Below are 18276 nucleotides of genomic sequence, written 5' to 3'. Positions count from 1 at the left end.
TTTATTGACTTCCTTTTATGGTAATGAGGATTTGGCTCTTTTATACTTTGATCTCTCCTACAACCTCACCTCCCCACTCTCCTCTCAAAGTATTTATATCACATATCTTAGTTAATCCGAAGTCAGTGATCATCCTTCTAAGACTTTCAAATATTGTTTACACTAGAATTAAACAGTCTATCACAACAATGCTTCCTTTTGAATTTTTTTCCTGGGGATAATTAATGTCTGTCTTTTTAAACTTTACTTAGCTTTCTATGGGCCTTTTCTTTTTTCAGAATTCTTCTTCAGATCTGTTGACACCCAGTGAATATTCTTTTATCAGTGATCAAACATACAAGATAATTATCATTTCAGTTGGGGCTTCTTTCTGGAGTCCCCTGCCCTCTTGCTTTTGTCTGGTCTGGTTGCTCTACAGGCTGGCAACACGGCTGACACCTCCCCACTCTTCAGTGTTGGATACTTTGATTCTTGGATTCCTGTGTCTGTCTCTTCTTTGGTCATCTTCATCCAACCCCTTCAAGTACTTTCTGGTTGACCTTGAGCAGGTCACCTGACTTTTCTCACGCTCAGTTTCCTTACCAGTGAAGTGAGAACAATGCCTTCCATGCTTTGTCTCATAACATTGTCATGAAGAGCAATGAGACAATGTCGATGGTCGTACTTTGTTTACTGAATATTACAATATATGAGAGAATTAGAAGCCTTGATCAGAAGTGAGAAGCTCTTCTGGATCCAGATGTGGCCTTCTGCTTGGAATCTCTTTGGAGCCCAAGTCTGACTTCTGGGTGAGGGACAGTGCAGCGGAGTGCCAGGGGAACCAAAGTGAATCTGGAGACCTGAATCTTCATCTTGGATCTACCACTAATTCAGTTGTGTGGACTTCAGGTGAGCAACGAAGCCCCTCTGGGGCTCAGATTTGCTACTCTGTAAAGGGATATGAAGGGGGCCTCTATCTGTCTTCCAGCATTAAAATTCTTCTATGAGGTCAGCCACCTCTAATTCAGAAGAAGGCACTGTGTATTTTAGACTGAATATACAATACAGCTTTTTGCCATGGTGGAGAGACGGTTAAGTGAATCTGTGACAACAAAGTCAAGTAACACTCAGTAATGGAACTCTCTGATTTCATTTTCTTCCCACATCCTCGGAAATGCTGTCCCTTCTGAACGGGATGGCGGGCCTGCATTGTCACTCCTTGCTTGGCTGCCTCTTGGAAGTGATGTCCAGACACGTTGGCCTCTAGACAGTGAGTTTCCCCGTGTGCTGGAGTTTGGGGCCACCTGCGGCATGTCTGCTCACCTCATCCCGCCACTGCACTCACTAGAGCAGAGAAGATTAACTTCCTGAAAATGAAAAGGACAGAGAGAAGACGAGCTGCTTATCAAATATGCACATTTCAGATGGAACTTCACACTCAGTAGAAAGATGTTAGATTGCTGTTAGCTCTCTGGAGCGCTCCTGACAATGTGTTATCAGGTCATGTTTGCATGACAGAGGCAGCCCAAGCAGGAAACATTAAGTCATATGACTTCTAAGACGGAATCAATCAAGTGAGCAGTACAGCTCCTGAAAACTAATTTCACCTTCATAAGGTCTGGTTATCTGTGCGGCAGACATGAGGTTTGTCAGCCCCATTTCAGTCTGACCAGGTTCAGCACTGCATCAAGAATTTTAATGAACCGACACTGTAATATGTATGAAAGATGACACTGAGATGAATTCATGAAAAGCCAAGTCCCCATGAAATATGAACAATTACTTGCAGGCTCCTCTGCCTACTTAGCTCATTTGAAATGTCCATTTCAAAGGCCTTTGTCTTTCTGTGGTTCATTTGCAAGTTTGTGCACAGATTTTCATCATATTTAACCAGTTTAAAAATCAAAGAAGCTACTCACAATCAAACAGTTCAGTGAGCTCTGCTTTGATGGGGGCAGAGCCAAGGCCAGCCGGAGTTTAAATCTTCATTTCGCTACAGATGCTCGGATTTCCTTGTGTGGGGAGGAAGAAACTGCAGCTCATGCTGAATCAGTCTTTGGCATCCAGAACAGCCCTGCAAAGGTCCTCATGTTTGGTCCTAGTTACATTGCATTCCGGTAGTACTGACATTTATTCGTTTTCAGCCTCAAAATAGCACTACCGGGATGAAGTGAGCCTTATTTTGGAAACTTAAGATTTGTCAGTAGGTCCGTGTCGAAATTATAAATAGTGTTTTCTAGAAGATACTGACTTTGTTGTACATGGCATCCCAGTCTATTATCCAGATCCTGCACCCTCTTTATGAATCCCTTTGCTGCCCGGTTGTGCTTTTTACATGCTGATCTATATCACTGAGCGTGTTTCATATACTGTTAAGCACAATTCTTATCTTGTGCTCAGGGGTTATGGGCCCTGTATGACCATACCCATTTAGCCCACTTCTGCTATAGCTTCCTTCCCCCTTGGCAGACATTACTTCCCACTGTACAGACATGCTGTACTCCCCGAGCTGGAGGACAAGGTAAATCCCTTTCTTGTATCTTCCCTCCCCCCCTCTTTCTTTATCTTAAATATATTTCAAATATGCAGAAAATACGGAGATAATTTAAACATCATTCCTACCTAGCCTTACCATCCATGCAACTTCAACAGATTTCAATATTTTTTCATACTTGACTCAGATCTTTTGTGGAAGCAAACAAAAATATCCCCAACATGTATTTTCAATCTTTTCTTACCTCCCCCAATAATTACTGTCCCAAACCTGGGAAATAAAATTCCCATGCATGCTTTATTACAAGCAAAATATTTTTGTGTTTCATTAGACAATGTGTAGGACTATTTTCACGTTACATAAGTGGCATCATACTGGATACATTCTTGTAATTTGACTTTTTTTTTTTTACCTGTTATACTTATTATAACATTGTTGCATTTAGCTTTATTTCATTCATCTTTATTATTGCATTGTATTCTATAATATGACTGTTCTTTAATTATTTTTTGAGGGGGTGGGGAAAAGGGAAAGGGGGAGAGAGAATCTTAAGCAGTCTCTACACCCAGCATGGAGCCTGATGTGGGGCTCCGTCTCATGACCACAAGCTCATGACCTGAGCCAAAAGCAAGAGTTGAATGAATGCTTAACCAACTGAGCCACCTGGGTGCCTCATGTTCTTTAAATGTTTAAGCAATTCCTTTTTGAAGGGAAGTAGGAGGTGTTTTTTTTTAATTTTAATATTTTAAAAGTTTTTTTAGTAATCTTTTAGTAATCTTTAAAAGTTTGAGCCCAATGTGAGGCTCAAATTTACAACCCTGAGATCAAAAGTCACATGCTCTACCAACTGAGCCAACCAGGCCCCCAGGGAATCAAGAGTTTTTATTTCAAATATTCATTAGAAACAATGTTGCAGTGACTATATTCTTCAGCATTTGTGTAAGAATACCTCCAGGGTGTGTAACTAGAAGTGGATGAGGTAGGTTGAGTGGCACACACACCTTCCAGCTTCATCATTCAATGGTGTAATTGCATTAGTTTGTAGGCCATTTTTGTTTGTTTGTTTGTTTGTTTGAGAGAGAGAGAGAGAGAGAGAGAGAGCAAGCAGGAGAAGGACAGAGAAAGAGGGAGACACAGTCTGAAGCAGGTTCCAGGCTCTGAGCTGTCAGCATGGAGCCTGACGCAGGTCTTAAACTCATGGACCACGAGATCATGATCTGAACTGAAATCAGATGCTTAACCCACTGAGCCACCCAGACACCCATGTAGGCTACTTTTGTAAAAGAGAAATTTGTTTCCTCCGTGCTTACCAATATTGAATATTGGTATCATTTGATTCAAATGATTCAATATTGGTATTGAATCATTTAAGGAATATTTATTGAGTGACTCTTGTGAGCTAGGCACTGTTCTAGGTGCTGAAGATGTAGCAAGGAAGGAATAAAGATTGCTGCCTCCATGGTTTTATTAGATTTAAGGGTTTTTTTTGCTATTTTGATAAATGAAAGAGTAGCCCTTAATTATTTTAATTTGTATTTCCCAGATTACTTGTGAGATTAAATATCTTTTCATATTCTTTTCCATTGTGTCTGTTGTTCATTTGTAATTTATAATCATATATATAATTAGTTCTATACCTTGAAAATATTTTGTTTCAGTTAATGGTACTTGTTTATGGTACTATTATGGAACAGAGAAATTTAAAATTCATTTAGTTGAATTTATCAGACTAGTGTCTGAATGTCTATGCTTTTTGCGTTTAAAACGTTTTTCAAAGGAGTAGCTTTTGGTATATGAGTTATTTGTTTTTTACTTTCTGTTTTTACTAATCTCTGCTCTAATTTCAGTTTTTTCATTATTTCAATATTATTGGGTTGAATTTTTCAGTCAAATTTCTAACCTACTGAGTTGGGCAATCAATTCATTCACTGTAACTCTAATTTTTTCAATAAATGTTTTCATTCATCAGGCCTTTCCATCTTAGCTGTGCTTCAGATGCATCCTGCAAGCTTTACAAACATTTAGGAATTTTTGCTGTAGTTTTCTTGTTAAAATTATATGTGATTTAGGAATTCATTTTGTTTCTAAAATGTAGAGGGTATTTTCAACTATGTGTTATTTATTCTTATTTAAATTGCCTTATGATTGATGAACATGTTTTTTTCTATGACATCCATTCTATGAAATTTATTCAAATTTCCTTTGTGACCTAGTAAATGGTAATTGTTTTCAATATTGTAAGTATCTATGAAAACAACATATTTTTATTTGTGTTTATGCTTGGTAATTCTTTGTCTCTGTGTATCTTAAAATTCCTTTACTGTACTCCATTCATGAATACAAGTGTACTTTGGTATAAAATTCTAAGCTATCATTTTTTCCCCCCTCTGCACTTGGAAGCAATTACTCTATTGATTTCAGACATCTATGACTGCTATTAGATTGCTGTTAGTTTATCAATCCTTCATAGGAAATGTACCTTTTTTCAAGTAGATTTCAAGATTGTCTTTTGATGCGCCACATTGATGATACAATATATCTAGATGTACAATTTTATTTATTCATTTTTCTTGATTCTCTGAGTGGACTACTGACCTGAAAGCCTCAAATTGGAAAATTCTCAGTTTTTAGCTTCAAATATAACTTCTTTACATTGTCTTGCTAGAATTTCTATTAGGTGTAGAGTTGAACCTCCCAATTTATCCTCCATTTTGCTTGTTTTTTCATACATTTAAAATTTATCTTTAACTTTCTCTCATTAGCTTCATTATTTGTACCTCTTCATTTATTTTTCCATTTTTTTCTCCATTATTTTGAAAGTGTTAGTCACAGCTACGTTAAAATCCTTATCTACTAATCTGGATTAGTTTGTTCTAGTTTACAGTTTACTTGGATTATCTTTTGGTCTGCTTCTATTCCATTTTTTTCTTGTTTATTAATCCTATAGTCATGCATTTTTGTATGTCTAGTAACATTTTTGTTACATGTTACACATTGTCTATGAAAGAACAGAGAATCCATATAAAGTTGTCTTTCACCAGAGAAGATTCACTTTTCCTCCATTAGACAGATTGCAAGCTGATCGCCTTAATTCAGTGAGGGATTAAGCTGGATCTGGAAGGAAATGCAGTTGTGGTAAGACTCAATCCCATATTCCCAGTGCATATGTCCAGAGCCTTCAGCAGAGAGCCTGATGGGGTTTTGTCTCTTAGACCTTTGAGGATGGGGAAGAATAGGAATATTTAGATCTACCCTCCAGAGATTTTCAGTTTAGTGCTTTGACTTCCTGCCCCTTAGCATTTTTGAAGGAGAAACTAGCCACACGTAAAACCCAGTGAAATCTTCTATTTTGTCATCCCAGACCTTCATGAATGACAGTTTCTGTGCTGGCTTTTCTGTGTCCCAGTAGCAGCCTTCTGGTGGGGACTAAACCTGAATTCTACAAAGCTCCCATAATCCCTTTCAGTGGTATTTTTTTCTCTAACTACAAATAATTTTCATCATTATCAATTGCTGATATTTTTAAAGAGCTTAGTAGATGTTGTGTTTCAGGCTGAGCCATATATACTGTCTCATTTAAGCCTCACAACTGTTTTGAGAATTAAGTTATTATACCCATCCTGTATTTGAGGAAAAATGAGTTAAATAAGTTCCCCAAATCTTAGCTGGTAAGACAGAGAGCCAGGATTTGAAATGAAGAATGTCTGATTCTTACAGTACATGCTCTAAACCACTGTTTCATGCAGTCTTGGTATCTCCAGTGCTTTTTCAAAAAGTTCTATTGTGTCCTTGACTCCTATCCCATGTTTTACTCTTTTTTTCAGGAACTTCTGTAAAAGGTTACTTATATTTGCTATTTGTTGTTTACAATAGACTATTGCTTCACTCTTCATTATATGAATTGCATTCATGTCACTCTATTGAAATAGTCTCAACAAATCTCATCCATAGCTTTTGGTTATATGTTTTTGTGTTGTATGTTTTTCAAAACTTTTAATTAAGTATAATGCTTAAAGTATGTGAAGCCAACATAGAAATCCAACTCAATGAATTATTACAAATTAAATGCTTCTGTAAATGCCACTGCCTCCAAGAAATAGAACATTTTTATCTTCTGGGAGGCTCCCCGAATGCTCCCTCCTGATCTCTACCTCTTCCTTTCCTCCCAGCATTTGCCACTGTTTCAACTTTTAGTGCTATGGATTAGTTTTGCCTGTTCTTAAGCTTCATATTAAATAGAATCAGACTATGTATTTTTTATTGCTTGGCTTCTTTTTGCTTAATGCTTTAAGAATTATCTATGTTGCCACATAGAGTTATAGTTGTTTATTTTCATTTCTGTTTAATGCTCTATTGTGTGAATACACAAAATTTCATTATGTTTAATAGCTGTATTAGGTCATAATTGACATACTATGAACTGAACATGTGTTAATTTGATAAGTTTTAACATATTAATACATTCATAAAACTGTCACTACAATCAAGCTAATGAACATATTCCCTATTCCCAAAATTTCCCTTAATAATGTAGCCCCACTTTGCAATACTTATCCAAATCATATATATATATATATATATATATATATATATATATATATATATATATATTTAGAAGGGATGGGCAGAAGGGCAAAGGGAGGGAGAGAGAGAATCCCAAGCAGGCTCCACTGTCAGTGTGGAGGCCCAACATGGGGCTTGATCTGAGACCAAAATCAAGAGTCATATCCTCAACCATTGAGCCACCAAGACACCCATATTGCTGTAATTCTTTAGTGAGTATGATTAAATGAGTTAATAAACAAACAGCACATGTGTATATACAACTGTGTTCATAGCACATCAATCTATTATTTTGTTCATTGTCTTAATCAGATTAAAATTTCCTCCAGGATAAAATAAAATCCTTAATAATTATTTTTCTTCTTCTTCAAGTTTTGGACCACTTCTGGACATAAAAATGGTGAACTCCAAGAAGGCATGGACTTTGCCTGGTTTGTTTGTTCACTGATGTGTCTCAAGCAATTTTTCAGTAAATGTTTTCACCTGAGTGAATAAGATAGTGTAATGAGTATATTGCTTCTATACTATAGCTATATTTTTATATAGGAACTATCCCTATTAGTTAATAATCAGGGGGAATTTTATATGAGAAATAGAGATAGAAAGACACAAAATTTCTTGCAAGTGTAACACAACCTCTTATATAGCTGTGAAGAATGTTTTTGACCTGGCTGCAGTGTTCTAGAATTCACCAGTTATATTATCCTAAAAACACACTGTAATTACTAGCAATGAACATTTAGAAAATAAAATTAATAAAACAATTCCATTTATGATAACAATAAAAGAATACAATATTTAGGAATAAGCTTAATGAATAAGTGCAAGACTTATACACTGAAAGCTGGAAAACATCACTGAAAGAAATTAAATGAGACATAATAAATGGAAAGACTTCTCATATACATGCATCAGAGAACTTATACTGTTAAGATGACATTACTCCCCAAATTAATGCAACCTTTATCTAAATCTCAGCTTCAGTTTTTGCAAAAATTGACAAGTTGATCCCAAAATTCATATGGAAATGTAAGGGACCTAGAATAGCCAAAACAATCTTGAAAAAGAACAAACTTAGAGGACTCACATTTCCCTATTCAAAACTTACTACAATCAAGACAGTGTGGTACTGGCATAAGGATATACATATTCATCAAAGGGATAGAATCGAGAGTCCAGAAATAAGCCCATAAATTTATGCTCAACTGATTTTTGATAAGGGTGCCAAGACAATTCAATGGTAAAGGATAGTCTTTTCAAGTGGTGCTGGGAAAAGTGGATATCCGCATGTAAAAGACTGAAATTGGACCCCTGCTTCATATCATATGTAAAAATTAACTCAAAAGGATCATAGACTTAAATATAAAAGCAAAGCTATAAAGTTGTTAGAAAAAAAAAACATAGGCAGAAATCTTTATTACCTTGGAATAGTTAGTGGTATCTTACATGTGACATCAAAAGCACGGGCAGCAAAGAAACAAGTTGTACATCATCAAAATCAAAAACTCTTGTGCATCAAGAGAATAAAAAGGCAACCCATAAAATGGGAGAAAACAGTTGTAAATCAAATCAAATCAAATCAAACAGTTGTATCTGATAAAGGACTTCTATCATATAAGAACTCACTCAACTCAACAACAAAGACAAATAACCCAATTTAAAAATGGGCAAAGTATTGGGGTAGACTTTTATTCAAAGAAGAAAAACAGTCAGTAAGCACATACAAAGATGCTCAATCTCATTAGTCATTAGGGAAATAGGAATTAAAACAATAATGAGATAATACTTCATACCCTCTAAGAAGTCTAGAAATAAGATAACAAATGTTAGCAAGTAGATGGAGAAATTGGAAACCTTATACATTGTTGATCAGATTTTTAAATGGTGCAACTCCTTTGGAAAACAGTTTTGCAGTTCCTCAAAACGTGAAACGTGGGAATTACCATATGATCCAACAATTCCATTCCCAAGAGAAATGAAAACAGATCCACACAAAAGCTTGTGCATGAGTATTTCTAGCAGCATTATTTAGCATAACCAAAACAGTGGAAACAGCCCAAAATGTCCATCAACTGTTGAACAGATAAACGGTGGTTTATCCATACAATGGGACATTACATGGTCTTAAGAGGAAGTGAGGTACTGATTTATGCTATGGCATAGATGAAACTTGAAAATATTATAAAGAAATCAGACACAAAAGACCGCATATTTTATGGTTTTATTTATATGAAATGTGCAGAATAGGCAAATCCTTTAGGACAGAAAGTAGATTAGAGGTTGCCAGGGGCTGGGAGGAGGAAATGGGAGTTGCTACTAATGGGTACAGGGGTTCTTTATGGGGTGATTAAAATGCTCTAAAATTAAACAGTAGTGATGCTTGCAGAACTCTGTGGATATACTAAACACCACTGAATTTTACACTTTAAAGGGGTGAATTTTGTGATGTTTTAACTACATTCAATAAAGGTGTTATTAAAAAGCAGATGCTTTTACTATACAAAAAAACCACAACACACATTATTATTTATGAAAGGATCAGATATTTAGCTCTGTGAAAAACAAATAGACCAGAGTAAAGCAACAAGCTTCCCCCCATCCCCAAATTCTTCAATGAAGCATGTCCTGATGACAAATGACAGGCAGCCTTCTGGGCTGAACGTACATAAACACTTAGCTGACAGCTCTATTTGAGATGCTTCACATTCAGTAATATGGCTTACCTTTAAGGCAATTTAATTGTACTTTTAAATGACAGTCTATCCATGGGTTCAGCTTCACAAAGATGGCTGTACTGCCTTTATCTGCAGTAACTCTCATTAAATGAAAACACGGTGTTGCACGCCTTTGCGTGTTTGACAATGTCAGGCTTCCTCCTGGGGTCTCTATGTGGGAATCTGATGGGGATATTCCTTTTAACAAAGCAGCATCAACTGTGTGAGTTGAAACCTTATCCTTTTTGTGACTTTCATAAATGTGATGTGGGCTGATGCAAAGCATTTTTTTCCTCTCCCTCCCATTATCTGTGAATTATACCATTCCAGAGAATGCAATCATTTACACCCTCAGTCTACTGGACTTCCAACAAAATGGGAGCATGGCAATAGGATCCTTGAAGTGCCTTTCTAAATAAGAAATCGGACCTTTCTAAATAGGAAACTTGATGATTTGAGTGGAAACAGCATCCTTTCATGGAAGAACTTAGGTGGACAGAACATATGGGCACTCTGGGGGAAACTCTGATTCTCTTAAAAAAATCTTTCTTTGGGGCATCTGGGTGGCTCAGTCGGTTAGTGTCTGACTTTGACTCAGGTCATGATCTCACAGTTTGTGAGTTCGAGCCCCACGTCAGGCTCTGTGCTGACAGCTCAGAGCCTAGAGCCTGCCTCAGATTCTGTGTCTCCCTCTCTCTCTGCCCCTCCCCTGCTCATGCTCTCTCTCTGTCTCAAAAATAAATAAAAACATTAAAAAAAAAAAAAATCTTTCTTTGCCACAGAGTCTTTAAATACTAGGTATGTCCAGTTAATGTTGATTCCTGCATCTAAAGCTTTGCCAGAGAAAAACTAATATGGTGCCAAAGCTTCAACAGCGTATCTCCAAAATGTCTGGGCTGAAAAGTACAAGAGTGAAAAAGTCTTATAGATTCAAGGCCCACACACTCTCTTTCCAGTTGTATTATTTTTCTAGTGCTGCATAACAAATTAATGCACAGTTAGTGGCTTGAAACAACAGTGATTTGTTGTCTCACATTTTTTGTAGGTCAAGTACCTGTCATGGTATGACTGGATTCCCTGCTCAGCATCTCACCAGGCTACAATTAAGGTATCGGCCAGGTCGTAGTTTTCATCTGCACTTGGAGTCTTCTTCCAAATTCCCTATTTATAGGCAGAATTCACTTCCCTGTAGCTGTGGGACTCTATGTACCCATTTTTCTTCCGGTTGTTGGCTGGGGACAACTCTCAGCTGCCAGAGACCGTGTGTAGTGCTTTCCCATGTGGTCCCCATGGGTACCATTTACACATGGATGTTGGCTTTCTTCTAGGCCAGTGCAAGCACATCTCCCTGACCTCCTTCCCTGTAACCAGCTAGAGAAGAGTCTTCTCTTATAAAGGGCCCGTGTGATTGGGTCAGGCCTCCTGAATATCCCTCTTATTTTAACATAACTAATTGTGGGGTAAAATCCATCCCACTCACAGTCTTAGGGACACACAGGGTAGGTACACCAGGGAGGTGCAAACTCTTGCAGGCTATTTTAGAATCCTGCCTACCATACCATGCTTCTCATTTTGAAAAAATGACACTTCTTAATATTTAACAGCAAACAAAGACTTTGGGGGTGATGCTCAACTGAATGGTTATGTTTTGTCTGTGGTAAAAGCCTGAAAGTTTGGGGCCAGCAAAGGGTGGGGGAGGGGATAGATGAGAAAGGCACAGTAGCCTGTTTTCATCACATGTAAACTTGGGTTTGGTTCTATCTGCCTTGCCTTTAAGGAATCTCAATCTCTGTGACATTTCTGGAATAAAGAAGATCACAGGTGCTTGATTGTCTTGCCTGTAAAAGGATACATAAAGGTGACAAGGGCTTGTAGTCCCAGCTACTCAGGAGTTCCGGACTGCAGTGAGCTGCGCTGATCAGGTGTCCACACTAAGTTCCGTGTCAGTATGGTGACCTCCAGGGAGTGGGGGCGCCACAAGGTTGTCTGAGAAGGGGGTGAACTGACCCAGGTTGGAAACGGAACAGGTCAAAACTCCTGTGCAGATCAGCAGTGGGTTCGTGCCTGCGAACAGCCACTGCACTCTAGCCTGAACAGCATGGTGAGACCCGTTATCTAGAAACCAAATAATAAAAATAAAAGGCTGCATACATATTTTCATGACTGACAGTCATAGAATCAGATCACCAGGAATTTAAGTAACTTCCTTATTGATGGAAGTCTTACTTGCCTTCCAACTTTTGAACAGTCTTTAAAAGTATGTGCTAATAGGAAGACTGGAAACTGGTGTTGAATTCAACCTACGTTCTCCAGAAATGACGCGTGAGCTATGAATTATGGAATCTACATATAAATATAAGTACTGGTATGTGAAAAGGACAAAGGCAGTTTTCTCCCTGGGTATGTTTTTGTTAATCACAGAGGGTGTCTTGTATAATTCGAAGACTTTAGTGAGTTCAGATGATCTCTGGGACTCCTAATTCTCATCATTAGAATTTAAATTCAAAACAATTAAGGAGCTGAGGCATTTTCTGGCTAGAAATAAAGGCGAGGTGAGTTCAGTGTTGTGCAGAAACAGGGAAAGGGTTGAGAAAGGGAGCAAGAATAGGGTGTCTTCCCAGGAGAATTTTAAAGCTGTTTCTAGAAAAATAACAAATGTGAAAATAAATTATACTAATCTATCCATTAATTCCTTAAATTCAGAGCCTATTAAAACATGCCTCAAAGAAAGCTTGGGATGACCTGTTCTGCCCAATTAATTTTGAAGTATTGGAAATCAATTAGTTACGATAAACAGACCGGTTCTCATTATTTTAAGCAGCTTGCAATTAGCTTCATAGAAAGATGGTTGTATACAGGGCTTTAAGTAGAAAGACATGCTGGCATTGACAAAGAATACTGTGTACTCCTTTTTTTTCTTTTTTTTTTCTAAAACTAACTCTCTTTTGTACTACAAGAACCAACTTCTGATAGTGAATTCAAACTTTTACCAAGTGGTCTGCTTTATATAGAACTGATTTAAATATTGAGACGCTGGATTTTTCCTTCTCAGTATGTGCAGCAGACACTGAAATTCTTCTGTGAATGTACACATACATGGTACCAGTTTTTGTTCGCTATGCTTTCAGCCTGCAAGCAACACAGAATGAAATGCATTTAATTCTCCTCTCATTCCTTTTAGCCACCAAGGCTCTTGGCTTGCCAAGGTACCCCCTTCCAACCACAGCCAACAAGGACTCATTGTTCCTCACTCATTAAATGCAGTAGATTTGCTTGATAGAATACATTTGCTGGCCTGCCTATCTGGTGTGCTATTTTACATCTGCAGTTTCCAAGGTATTCATTTGCTCACCAGAGGAAAAAAAAATGACGAGGAAAAAAGCATAATCTGCATATTCTGATGTTAGTACATTGATTCATTATGTCATTTCTAAAAGAGGGACAATATTATGACTCATGAGCACGGAGGAAAAAAATGGAACATTTTATTTCTTTGTTGGTTCAGCAAGTGTACATTTGGTAGTGACATGAGCTAATTGCATGGTTACCATGAAATAACATGTTTTATTTTTCCGTAATAATGTAGTAACTACATAGTAACTTCTTAGGAAACAATAATAATTATACAGTAACGTGATAACAGTGCTGTTTTAGTTTTACCAACAAGTGTGGAATTAGCGGTACGTAAAGTACAAAATACACCTTTTCTGAACTAATGCGCACACCTGCCTAAAGCGATTGATCTTCCTTGCTTTTCTGGCCCCTACTTGCTTCTCTCTCATGGCAAGCCCCTTACACTATTCAAAAGTGTAAATCTACATTCTTTTCATAATCTCTCTTCTTGAAGCCCGACAAGCTATTCATCCTTTAGAGTTCTATCATGAGGTTTAGAACTGAAGCATAAAACTGAAATACCATGTGGGGCTTTATGTTAAATAACCCAGAAGTCTCTTAGAATGGCAAAAATAGCAAAGCCAGGGGACGGCTTCCACAGTACAGCTCTGGGCAAACGGGCTATGGTGAAGACTTGAGACCCTCCTGGCAGGTTTCACATTGAGCTAAGCTGAGTCTCAAAGAAGGGCATGCATTTAGCTTCCAGGGTGGAGAGGTATAGAAAGTACTGGTTGGCACTTTCTCTGCTGGATGGTCCATGAAATACATGCACAGCTTTGGCGAGAGCAGAAGAGCTCTCATCTTTGTCTCCACAAGGGGGGAGGGTGGGGGGTGGGGTGGGTTGCAAGCATCACGAGAAATAGCTTCTCTATAGAAAAGGAATATATCAAAATGGAATTTCTCTAAACATGAGAGAGAGAGAGAGAGAGAGAGAGAGAGAGAGAGAGGAGGGGGAGAGAGAGAATCATTTATGGGAACAGAGCAAGATTCACATAGTAAAAGAGACCTAGATACTTGGCTAAGAAAACAGGACAGGCAGGAATAAAGAAAGACAGAGACACAGAGGCATACAGGCTGAGAGACAGCAAGAGAGTAAGAGAATGAATAGGTTGGAGACAGAAACAAAGAGAGACATGGAGAAGGAGGCATAGATAGAGAAACAAGACAGAGTAATAGAGACACAAAGAAAGAAAGAAAGGGAGAAGCGGAAAAAATGATATTCAAAGATGAGAAGAGAGGGAAGGAGAGAGGGGTGTATATATATATATATATATATATATATATATATATATATATATATATATATGTCTTCGTGTGTGTGTGTCCGTGTGTGTGTATTTATATATGCATACATACATACATATATATAAGACCTTCTGATTTTTGGTCAGCCTTGTTCTAACTATTTTTGGAGTTGTATGAGGGCCAGAGGCAATACTTCTGTTCATTATAAAATTGCATTGCATTTTCAACTTCTGGTTTGGTACGAAGAAATGAATCATACAGCCTCAGAGCTGTACCATCATTTTTCTCTGTGGTCTAATTTAAATTCTCTATCAAATACCATTGCAACAGTGACTTTTAACATTTTGCATGATTTATGCTGTTAATGAGCAAAGAACCAGAGCAGGTTGGGATGTTCTCTCTAAAGGGAATGGAGTAAAATAAAATCCGGCACACCAGCCTTGCAGAAGTATTCCAATTCTGATGGCTCTCATTCAAGCTGATCACTTTAAGTTCTTGCTCCTACTTATTACAAATGAAATGGCATCTTTCAATGGCTGGAATATCTAGATACCTAGATACCTTGATTTTTGCCCATAGAAGAGAACTAATTGAATGGGGAGGAAATATCCCAAAGGTAGGGGGAAAGCCACAACATGATCGGATTGACTCCAGAAGATGAGCATGCTAGTCCAAAGGAAGACAGGGAAGACACTAAAACCTTCAAATATCTGGGTTCACCGAAGCCAAACACATTGGATTTTGATGGCCTAGAGGTCTAAATTATAGACTGCAAGTTCTGAATTTCCCAAAATGCATCTTGGATTGTTTGAAGGGGATATTGCCATATGTTGAAAGAGTACTTTGTCATGGATTAAGAAAGGCAGCAAGAACCCAAATCCCTGAAATGTACCATCTGATTCTGAAATGTACCATCAGATGTTTTGACCTGAGCGATGTCATTTATAACCCTAGACCCCTGCTCATCACCCCATTCCACTTTCCTCCTTGGATATGTGGATCTCTATTCTAAACTTATTTTCAACACGAAATGTTGAAAAGGTGAAATTGACAGTTGATCCAAGGACAATTTGTAAGAGAATGGGGAAGTGTTTCAAAACCATCCACCCAACCAATATGAATCCCTTCTCTCTTTCCCCAACTCTGTCTGGAATGTGCTATGTTAATCTCTATGTAGGGAGCATGGTTGCACATGACACAGTGTGCTCACGGTGTTTCACTATGGGTTGGAGCTTTATCAGTGTTATGGGCTGTGATCCCCAAATTCGTATATTGAAGCCCTAATACCCAGTACTCAGAAAAGGACTGTACTTGGGGAAAGGTCTTTACAGCAGTCATTAAATTAAAATGAGATTATTTGATGAGCCCTAATCCGATGTGACTGTTCTCCTTATAAGAAGAGAAGGTTGGGGCACCTGGGTGGCTCAGTCGATTAGGCATCCGACTTCGGCTCAGGTCATGATCTCACGGTTGGTGGGTTTGAGCACTGCATCTGGCTCTGTGCTGACTGCTCAGAGCCTGGAGCCTGCTTCGGATTCTGTGTCTCCCTCTCTGTCCCCCACTCCCCCACTTTCTCTCTCTCTCTCTCTCCCTCTTTCAAAAAGAAATAAACATTAAAAAAAATTAAAAAAGAGGTTAGGACATTGATACACATCATGTGACGACACGGAGAAGACAGTTATTTACAAGACAAGGAGAGTGGTCTCAGAAGAAACCAACCCTCCCAACATGTTGATCTACCCTCTAGAGCTGTGAGACAATAAGTTTCTATTGTGAAGGCACCAAGAGTGTAGTACTTTGTTATGGCAGCCCTAGCAAATAAATATAATCAGTTATCATTACGTGTACCAAGAATCATTTTCAGATGGTTAGGTATTCCTTAACTAATGAAAGCTGTACTTCATCAATGATAAAAGTCTTTCGTATGCTTTTTAAGTATAAATTATATTAACCAACCATTTTAAAATTGGTATTTAGAATAATGATTACTCCAAAAATATTTGGTAGCCTTTTCATTAGTCCTCAAGTTTCCTTTTCCAGCTCACTCTGAAGGTGAGAAACCACTTTGTAGTCTGTACTACCTACTTGGGGCAGTATCCGAAGGCCCAGGGACCCTACCCTCTCTCTCAGCAATGACATCCTCTGTTCCTCTTCCTTCTGCATGCTCCCTCCATGAACAGAGAGCTGTTGTCCGTCTCCTGTCTCTCCTTAAGTGTCCTTTCTCTGACCCTTTCTCTTAATGCCTTTACTTCCTTTGTGACATTCAGTGGAAGCCACGTCTTCGCTCCTGTCCTGGGTGTTGATGTTGTTTGCCCTTAACTTGGCACTCTGCTGGCCCTTTCAGACTTCTGTTGACAATCTCTTCTCTTTTGAAGTTTGAACTAGTCCTATTCAACATTTGGTCCCCATAACTGCTCATTTGGTTACCAGTCCACAAGGAGATAAGGAGCTTTCAACAGAAAGTAAATTAATTGTATTGCCAAACCCACTGTTTAGTTTGGCTCTTTGCCTAATATTATTATTATTTAAATAGTAGTAGTAGCAGTAATAACAAAATTTTCTCCAAGAAACAAAGAAAGGAAACAGTATGTTGATTTACATTCTGGCACAAGCTACTTATCTCATTAGGTTCTGGTACTTTCAATGGCCCTGGTTTGCACCTTCTTTTTTTTTTTTTTTTTCCCAACGTTTATTTTTTTTTATTTTTGGGACAGAGAGAGACAGAGCATGAACGGGGGAGGGACAGAGAGAGAGGGAGACACAGAATCGGAAACAGGCTCCAGGCTCCGAGCCATCAGCCCAGAACCTGACGCGGGGCTCGAACTCACGGACCGTGAGATCGTGACCTGGCTGAAGTCGGATGCTTAACCGACTGCGCCACCCAGGCGCCCCTGGTTTGCACCTTCTATTTACCTCCTTTATTCCATGACTCTGCCTTACCTTTGGAGCTCACTCTTACTGTATTTGTTCTGCTCTTTTTTCCCCAATTCCTAAAAGTACACATTTCCTTGGTTTCTTCATTTAACTTTGTCCCTGTGAGCATCTCTTCTACTCCCTTGAATCCTTTTCCAACTTGAACTATTATTCTGTATATTGAAGCCTGATATGAAACACTCTCTGGTCACCGTATAGTTTGCGCTGGAAGCCATGTTGTGTTGAGCCTTTTGCCAGTTGTAGCTCCTGTTTGCTCATAAAACACATAGTAGATGATCCAATTCCTGTCCCCCTCAGCAATTTGATTTCACATTTCACTCCCTGGGCCTTGCCTGAATTTAACTGCTTTCACTAAAATGCTAAGTATATTGCACTTATGTATATTGCACAATATGTCTTTTCATAATGTTTTAATTTGTAAAAGTAGACAAAAAATGGAAAGAATACTTGGGTACCAGTATCACCTAAAGAAAAAAAAAAAACGGTTATTTCTGTTTTTTTCTGAATCCTTGTTGTAGAGTCCTTTCCAGAATTCCATGTCCAGCATCCATATGTGGATTAGAAAGTAATATTCACGACTTTGCAAGCAGGTATTTGAGGAGGAGCATCCTTGAGCTCACTCCCTACCTGCACCTGCCTCAATGGTCAAGCGGCTACTTGTTTCTCCCTGGGAACAGTCGCTTTGCAGGGACATGTTCCGTCAAAGCCCTGCTCTTGCTTCTCCATTTCCACATGTGCCCAGTGAGAATGGAACATCAAGAGGCCCTGGGCTTTTTCTTTTTTTACTTTCTCTCTCTTCCTTTATTCTTTTCCAAATCCCTTTATTTTGCTTTGGTTCCTCAGTTTCATCCTAATAACTCCTCCTCTTCTGCTTCTGCAGGTGTGAGCTTTCTCTAGGTTCTCTGTCATATGCACTCCAGCCCTTCTCCTCTGCCTTTGGCACTTGCTCCTATA

General features: G+C 38.4%; 1 long non-coding RNA gene across 19 annotated transcripts in view; it reads left to right on the top strand.

Annotated features, from left to right (window-relative positions):
• Positions 1 to 18276, top strand: part of LOC132663585 (uncharacterized) — a 553467-nt gene that overhangs the window by 381008 nt on the left and 154183 nt on the right. For all 19 annotated transcript variants that reach the window (XR_013551829.2, XR_013551842.2, XR_013551839.2 and 16 more), the window contains one exon: positions 10796 to 10858. This is a non-coding gene — a long non-coding RNA (uncharacterized LOC132663585). The remainder of the gene's footprint in view (positions 1 to 10795; positions 10859 to 18276) is intronic.

This window comes from Panthera onca, chromosome D4, assembly GCF_046562875.1.
Source record: "Panthera onca isolate mPanOnc1 chromosome D4, mPanOnc1 haplotype 2, whole genome shotgun sequence".
Classification (NCBI taxonomy): domain Eukaryota; kingdom Metazoa; phylum Chordata; class Mammalia; order Carnivora; family Felidae; genus Panthera; species Panthera onca.
Note: the sequence above shows the minus strand (reverse complement) of the source record. Positions and strands in the feature narration are given on the sequence as shown.